Source organism: Bombus terrestris, chromosome 11 (genome assembly GCF_910591885.1).
Source record: "Bombus terrestris chromosome 11, iyBomTerr1.2, whole genome shotgun sequence".
Lineage (NCBI taxonomy): Eukaryota > Metazoa > Arthropoda > Insecta > Hymenoptera > Apidae > Bombus > Bombus terrestris.
This window is the reverse complement of record NC_063279.1, coordinates 14,720,811-14,731,597: the sequence shown is the minus strand read 5'-3', so window position 1 is coordinate 14,731,597 and position 10,787 is coordinate 14,720,811.

The following is a 10,787-nucleotide window of genomic DNA, read 5'->3' as shown; positions in this document are numbered from 1 at the left end:
CCATTCCTTCTGCCACTCCTCTTGGGCCTTCTTGCGAATCGCCTCCAGTTCCTCCTTCAGCTTGCAGCCGTCATCAGCGCCAATCCTGGACTCATGGATCTTGTTCCTCTCGTAGGTCTCTCCGAGCATCTTTATCTTTACGTAAATCAGGAGATTCCCGGTCAACACGCAAAGTGCCGCGTGGGAGACGGTACGGTATGCCGTCGTTGTTATGCACAGGGCCGTTCGTTGTGCTCGTTTCAGCTTTTTCGTAATAATAATAACGTATGACGTTATATAGCACTATCATATAACGTATAAAGTTGTATACTGTTACGTAATAACGTATCACGTTATATAGTATTACCATATCACGTATAACGTTGTATACTGTTACGTAATAGCGTATAACGTTATATAGTATTACCATATCACGTATAACGTTGTATACTGTTACGTAATAACGTATCACGTTATATACTATTACGTAAAAACGTATAACGCTATATACTATTACGTAATAACGTATAACGTTATATAGTATCACTATATCACGTATAACGTTGTATATTATTACCATATAACGTATAACGGTATAACCTATTACGTAATAACGTATAACGTTATATGGTATTGCCACATAACATATAACGTTGTGTATTATTACCATATAACGTATAACGATATATAATATTACGTAATAACGTATAACGTTATATGGTATTGCCACATAACGTATAACGTTGTGTATTATTACCATATAACGTATAACGATATATAATATTACGTAATAACGTATGACGTTATATAGTACTATCATATAACGTATAACGTTGTATACTGTTACGTAATAACGTATCACGTTATATAGTATTACCATATCACGTATAACGTTGTATACTGTTACGTAATAGCGTATAACGTTATATAGTATTACCATATCACGTATAACGTTGTATACTGTTACGTAATAACGTATCACGTTATATACTATTACGTAAAAACGTATAACGTTATATACTATTACGTAATAACGTATAACGTTATATAGTATCACTATATCACGTATAACGTTGTATATTATTACCATATAACGTATAACGGTATATCCTATTACGTAATAACGTATAACGTTATATGGTATTGCCACATAACATATAACGTTGTGTATTATTACCATATAACGTATAACGATATATAATATTACGTAATAACGTATAACGTTATATGGTATTGCCACATAACGTATAACGTTGTGTATTATTACCATATAACGTATAACGATATATAATATTACGTAATAACGTATGACGTTATATAGTACTATCATATAACGTATAACGTTGTATACTGTTACGTAATAACGTATTACGTTATATAGTATTACCATATCACGTATAACGTTGTATACTGTTACGTAATAGCGTATAACGTTATATAGTATTACCATATCACGTATAACGTTGTATACTGTTACGTAATAACGTATCACGTTATATACTATTACGTAATAACGTATAACGTTATATACTATTACGTAATAACGTATAACGTTATATAGTATCACTATATCACGTATAACGTTGTATATTATTACCATATAACGTATAACGGTATATCCTATTACGTAATAACGTATAACGTTATACGGTATTGCCACATAACGTATAACGTTGTGTATTATTACCATATAACGTATAACGATATATAATATTACGTAATAACGTATAACGTTATATGGTATTGCCACATAACGTATAACGTTGTGTATTATTACCATATAACGTATAACGATATATAATATTACGTAATAACGTATGACATTATATAGTACTATCATATAACGTATAACGTTGTATACTGTTACGTAATAACGTATCACGTTATATAGTATTACCATATCACGTATAACGTTGTATACTGTTACGTAATAGCGTATAACGTTATATAGTATTACCATATCACGTATAACGTTGTATACTGTTACGTAATAACGTATCACGTTATATACTATTACCGTAATAACGTATAACGTTATATACTATTACGTAATAGCGTATAACGTTACATAGTATCACTATATCACGCATAACGTTGTATATTAATACCATATAACGTATAACGGTATATCCTATTACGTAATAACGTATAACGTTATACGGTATTGCCACATAACGTATAACGTTGTGTATTATTACCATATAACGTATAACGATATATAATATTACGTAATAACGTATAACGTTATATGGTATTGCCACATAACGTATAACGTTGCGTATTATTACCATATAACGTATAACGATATATAATATTACGTAATAACGTATGACATTATATAGTACTATCATATAACGTATAACGTTGTATACTGTTACGTAATAACGTATCACGTTATATAGTATTACCATATCACGTATAACGTTGTATACTGTTACGTAATAGCGTATAACGTTATATAGTATTACCATATCACGTATAACGTTGTATACTGTTACGCAATAACGTATCACGTTATATACTATTACGTAATAACGTATAACGTTATATACTATTACGTAATAACGTATAACGTTATATAGTATCACTATATCACGTATAACGTTGTATACTGTTACGTAATAACCTATAACGTTATATAGTATCACTATATTACGTATAACGTTGTATGTTATTACCATATAACGTATGACGGTATATCCTATTACGTAATAACCTATCACGTTATATACTATTACGTAATAACGTATAGCGTTATGTAGTATTACCATATCACGTATAACGTTGTATATTATTACCATATAACGTATAGCGATATATACTATTACGTAATAACGTATCACGTTATATACTATTACGAAATAACGTATCACGTTATATACTATTACGTAATAACGTATAACGTTATATAGTATTACGATATAATGTATAACGTTATATAGTATTACGACATAAAGAATAACGCTATGTTATTACGATATAACGTATACTGCTATATAGTATTACGATATAACGTATAACGCTGTATAGTATTACGACATAACGTATAACGTTATATAGTATTACGATATAACATATAACGTCATATAATATTACGATATAACGTATAACGTTATGTAGTATACAGTTACAACGTATAACGTTATATAGTATTACAATATAACGTATAACGTTATATCACATTACGATATAACGTATAACGTTATGTAGTATTCCGTAACAACGTATAAAGTTATATAACATTACGATTAACGTGTAACGTTATGTAGTATACAGTTACAACGTATAACGTTACAAAGTATTGAAATATAACGTATAATGTTATATAACATTACGATATAACGCATAACGTTATGTAGTATACAGTTACAACGTATAACGTTATATACTGTTACGATATAACGTTTAACGTTATATAGTATTACGATATAACGTATAACGCTATACTATTACGATATAAAGTATACTGCTATATAGTATTACGATATAACATATAATGTCATATAATATTACGATATAACGTATAACGTTATGTAGTATTCCGTTACAACGTATAAAGTTATATAACATTACGATTAACGTGTAACGTTATGTAGTATACAGTTACAACGTATAACGTTACATAGTATTACGATATAACGTATAACGTTATATAACATTACGATATAACGTGTGACGTTTTGTTTTATGCAGTTACTACGTATAACGTTACATAGCATTACGATATAACGTATAACGTTGTATAGTATTTCGAAATAACGTATAACGTTATATAGTATTACGATATAATGTATAACGTTATATAGTATTACGACATAACGTATAACGCTATACTATTACGATATAACGTATAATGCTATATAGTATTCCGATATAAAGTATAACGTTATGTTGTATACCGTTACAACGTATAACGTTACATAGTATTACGATATAACGTATAACGTTATATAACATTACGATATAACGTATAACGTTATGTAGTATGCAGTTACTACGTATAACGTTACATAGTATTACGATATAACGTATAACGTTGAATAGTATTTCGATATAACGTATAACGTTATATAGTATTACGATATAATGTATAACGTTATATAGTATTACGACATAACGAATAATGCTATATTATTACGATATAACGTATACTGCTATATAGTATTACGATATAACGTATATCGTTGTATAGTATTACGACATAACGTATAACGTTATATAGTATTACGATATAACATATAACGTCATATAATATTACGATATAACGTATAACGTTATGTAGTATACAGTTACAACGTATAACGTTATATAGTATTACGATATAATGTATAACGTTATATAGTATTACGACATAACGAATAACGCTATATTATTACGATATAACGTATACTGCTATATAGTATTACGATATAACGTATAACGCTGTATAGTATTACGACATAACGTATAACGTTATACAGTATTACGATATAACATATAACGTCATATAATATTACGATATAACGTATAACGTTATGTAGTATACAGTTACAACGTATAACGTTATATAGTATCACAATATAACGTATAACGTTATATCACATTACGATATAACGTATAACGTTATGTAGTATACAGTTACAACGTATAACGTTATGTAGTATTACAATATAACGTATAACGTTATATCACATTACGATATAACGTATAACGTTATGTAGTATACAGTTACAACGTATAACGTTACAAAGTATTACAATATAACGTATAACGTTATATAACATTACGATATTACGCATAACGTTATGTAGTATACAGTTACAACGTATAACGTTATATACTGTTACGATATAACGTTTAACGTTATATAGTATTACGATATAACGTATAACGCTATACTATTACGATATAACGTATACTGCTATATAGTATTACGATATAACGTATAACGTTGTATAGTATTACGACATAACGTATAACGTTACATAGTATTACGATATTACATATTACGTCATATAATATTACGATATAACGTAAAACGTTATGTAGTATACAGTTACAACGTATAACGTTATATAGTATTACAATATTACGTATAACGCTGTATAGCATTACGATATAACGTATAACGTTATATAATATTCCGATATAAAGTATAACGTTATGTAGTATACCGTTAGAACGTATCACATTACATACTATTACGATATATCATATTACGTTATGTAGTATTACGATATAACGTATATCGTTATATAGTATTACGATATAACGTTTAACGTTATATAGTATTACGATATAACGTTTAACGTTATATAGTATTACGATATAACGTATAACGCTGTATAGCATTACGATATAACATATAACGTCATATAATATTACGGTATAACGTATAACGTTATGTAGTATATAGTTACAACGTATAACGTTATATAGTATTACAATATTACGTATAACGCTGTATAGCATTACGATATAACGTATAACGATATATCACATTACGATATAACGTATAACGTTATATAACATTACGATATAATGTATAACGTTATGTAGTATGCAGTTACTACGTATAACGTTACATAGTATTACGATATAACGTATAACGTTGTATAGTATTTCGATATAACGTATAACGTTATATAGTATTACGATATAATGTATAACGTTATATAGTATTACGACATAAAGAATAACGCTATGTTATTACGATATAACGTATACTGCTATATAGTATTACGATATAACGTATAACGCTGTATAGTATTACGACATAACGTATAACGTTATATAGTATTACGATATAACATATAACGTCATATAATATTACGATATAACGTATAACGTTATGTAGTATACAGTTACAACGTATAACGTTATATAGTATTACAATATAACGTATAACGTTATATCACATTACGATATAACGTATAACGTTATGTAGTATTCCGTAACAACGTATAAAGTTATATAACATTACGATTAACGTGTAACGTTATGTAGTATACAGTTACAACGTATAACGTTACAAAGTATTGAAATATAACGTATAATGTTATATAACATTACGATATAACGCATAACGTTATGTAGTATACAGTTACAACGTATAACGTTATATACTGTTACGATATAACGTTTAACGTTATATAGTATTACGATATAACGTATAACGCTATACTATTACGATATAAAGTATACTGCTATATAGTATTACGATATAACATATAATGTCATATAATATTACGATATAACGTATAACGTTATGTAGTATTCCGTTACAACGTATAAAGTTATATAACATTACGATTAACGTGTAACGTTATGTAGTATACAGTTACAACGTATAACGTTACAAAGTATTACAATATAACGTCTAATGTTATATAACATTACGATATAACGCATAACGTTATGTAGTATACAGTTACAACGTATAACGTTATATACTGTTACGATATAACGTATAACGCTATACTATTACGATATAAAGTATACTGCTATATAGTATTACGATATAACGTATAACGTTGTACAGTATTACGACATAACGTATAACGTTATATAGTATTACGATATAACACATTACGACATTACGATATAACGTCATATAATATTACGATATAACGTATAACGTTATGTAGTATGCAGTTACTACGTATAACGTTACATAGTATTACGATATAACGTATAACGTTGTATAGTATTTCGATATAACGTATAACGTTATATAGTATTACGATATAATGTATAACGTTATATAGTATTACAATATAAAGTATAACGTTATGTAGTATACCGTTAGAACGTATAACATTATATAGTATTACGATATATTGTATAACGCTGCATAGCATGACAATGTAACCAATAACATTATATAATATTACGATATAACGTATAACGTTATATACTGTTACGCATAACGACATAACGTATAACGGTATATAGTATTACGATATAACGTATAACGTTCTACAGTATTACGATATAACGTATAACTTTATATAGTATTACCACATAACGTATAACGCTATATAGTATTACGATATAACGTATAATGTTGTATAGTATTACGATATAAAGTATAACGTTATGTAGTATACCGTTACAACTTATAACATTACATACTATTACGATATATCATATAACGTTATGTAGTATTACGATATAACGTGTAACGTTATATAGTATTACGATATAACGTTTAACGTTATATAGTATTACGATATAACGTATAACGTTATGTAGTATACAGTTACAACGTATAACGTTATATACTATTACAATATAACGTATAACGTTATATCACATTACGATATAACGTATAACGTTATGTAGTATACAGTTACAACGTATAACGTTACAAAGTATTACAATATAACGTATAACGTTATATAACGTTACGATATAACGCATTACGTTATTTAGTATACAGTTACAACGTGTAACGTTATATAGTATTACAATATAACGTATAACGTTATATCACATTACGATATAACGTATAACGTTATATCACATTACGATATAACGTATAACGTTATGTAGTATACACTTACAACGTATAACGTTACATAGTATTACGATATAACGTATAACGTTATGTAACATTACGATACAACGTGTAACGTTATGTAGTATACCGTTACAACGTATAACGTTACATAGTATTACGATATAACGTATAACGTTGTATAGTATTTCGATATAACGTATAACGTTATATAGTATTACGATATAACGTATAACGTTAAATAATATTACGATATAACGTATAACGTTATGTAGTATACAGTTACAACGTATAACGTTATATAGTATTACAATATAACGTATAACGTTATATCACATTACGATATAACGTATAACGTTACGTAGTATACGGTTACAACGTATAACGATATATAGTATTACGACATAACGTATAACGTTATATAGTATTACGATATAATGTATAACGCTATATAGCATTACGATATAACGTATAACGTTATATAACATTACGATATAACGTGTGACGTTTTGTAGTATGCAGTTACTACGTATAACGTTACATAGTATTACGATATAACGTATAACGTTGTATAGTATTTCGAAATAACGTATAACGTTATATAGTATTACGATATAATGTATAACGTTATATAGTATTACGACATAACGTATAACGCTATACTATTACGATATAACGTATAATGCTATATAGTATTACGATATAACGTATAACGTTGTATAGTATTACGACATAACGAATAAAGCTATATTATTACGATATAACGTATACTGCTATATAGTATTACGATATAATGTATAACGTTATATAGTATTACAATATAAAGTATAACGTTATGTAGTATACCGTTAGAACGTATAACATTATATAGTATTACGATATATTGTATAACGCTGCATAGCATGACAATATAACCAATAACATTATATAATATTACGATATAACGTATAACGATATATACGGTTACGTATAACGACATAACGTATAACGGTATATAGTATTACCACATAACGTATAACGCTATATAGTATTACGATATAACGTATAATGTTGTATAGTATTACGATATAACGTATAACGCTGTATAGCATTACGATATAACATATAACGTCATATAATATTACGATATAACGTATAACGTTATGTAGTATATAGTTACAACGTATAACGTTATATAGTATTACAATATTACGTATAACGCTGCATAGCATTACGATATAACGTATAACGATATATCACATTACGATATAACGTATAACGTTATATAACATTACGATATAATGTATAACGTTATGTAGTATGCAGTTACTACGTATAACGTTACATAGTATTACGATATAACGTATAACGTTGTATAGTATTTCGATATAACGTATAACGTTATATAGTATTACGATATAATGTATAACGTTATATAGTATTACGACATAACGAATAACGCTATATTATTACGATATAACGTATACTGCTATATAGTATAACGATATAACGTATAACGCTGTATAGTATTACGACATAACGTATAACGTTATATAGTATTACGATATAATGTATAACGCTATATAGCATTACGATATAACGAATAACGTTATATAATATTACGATATAACGTATAACGTTCTATAGTATTACGATGTAACGTATAACGTTACATATGATTACGATATATCGTATAACGTCATGTAGTATTACGATGTAACACATAACGTTATATAGCATTATCTTATAACGTATAACGTTATGTAGTATACCGTTACAACGTATAACGTTACATAGTATTACAATATAACGTATAACGTTATATAACATTACGATATAACGCATTACGTTATGTAGTATACAGTTACAACGTGTAACGTTATATAGTATTACAATATAACGTATAACGTTATATCACATTACGATATAACGTATAACGTTATATCACATTACGATATAACGTATAACGTTATATCACATTACGATATAACGTATAACGTTATGTAGTATACAGTTACAACGTATAACGTTACATAGTATTACGATATAACGTATAACGTTATATAACATTACGATATAACGTATAACGTTATATAACATTACGATATAATGTATAACGTTATGTAGTATGCAGTTAATACGTATAACGTTACATAGTATTACGACATAACGTATAACGCTATACTATTACGATATAACGTATAATGCTATATAGTATTCCGATATAAAGTATAACGTTATGTTGTATACCGTTACAACGTATAACGTTACATAGTATTACGATATAACGTATAACGTTATATAACATTACGATATAACGTATAACGTTATGTAGTATGCAGTTACTACGTATAACGTTACATAGTATTACGATATAACGTATAACGTTGAATAGTATTTCGATATAACGTATAACGTTATATAGTATTACGATATAATGTATAACGTTATATAGTATTACGACATAACGAATAATGCTATATTATTACGATATAACGTATACTGCTATATAGTATTACGATATAACGTATATCGTTGTATAGTATTACGACATAACGTATAACGTTATATAGTATTACGATATAACATATAACGTCATATAATATTACGATATAACGTATAACGTTTTGTAGTATACAGTTACAACGTATAACGTTATATAGTATTACGATATAATGTATAACGTTATATAGTATTACGACATAACGAATAACGCTATATTATTACGATATAACGTATACTGCTATATAGTATTACGATATAACGTATAACGCTGTATAGTATTACGACATAACGTATAACGTTATACAGTATTACGATATAACATATAACGTCATATAATATTACGATATAACGTATAACGTTATGTAGTATACAGTTACAACGTATAACGTTATATAGTATTACAATATAACGTATAACGTTATATCACATTACGATATAACGTATAACGTTATGTAGTATACAGTTACAACGTATAACGTTATGTAGTATTACAATATAACGTATAACGTTATATCACATTACGATATAACGTATAACGTTATGTAGTATACAGTTACAACGTATAACGTTACAAAGTATTACAATATAACGTATAACGTTATATAACATTACGATATTACGCATAACGTTATGTAGTATACAGTTACAACGTATAACGTTATATACTGTTACGATATAACGTTTAACGTTATATAGTATTACGATATAACGTATAACGCTATACTATTACGATATAACGTATACTGCTATATAGTATTACGATATAACGTATAACGTTGTATAGTATTACGACATAACGTATAACGTTACATAGTATTACGATATT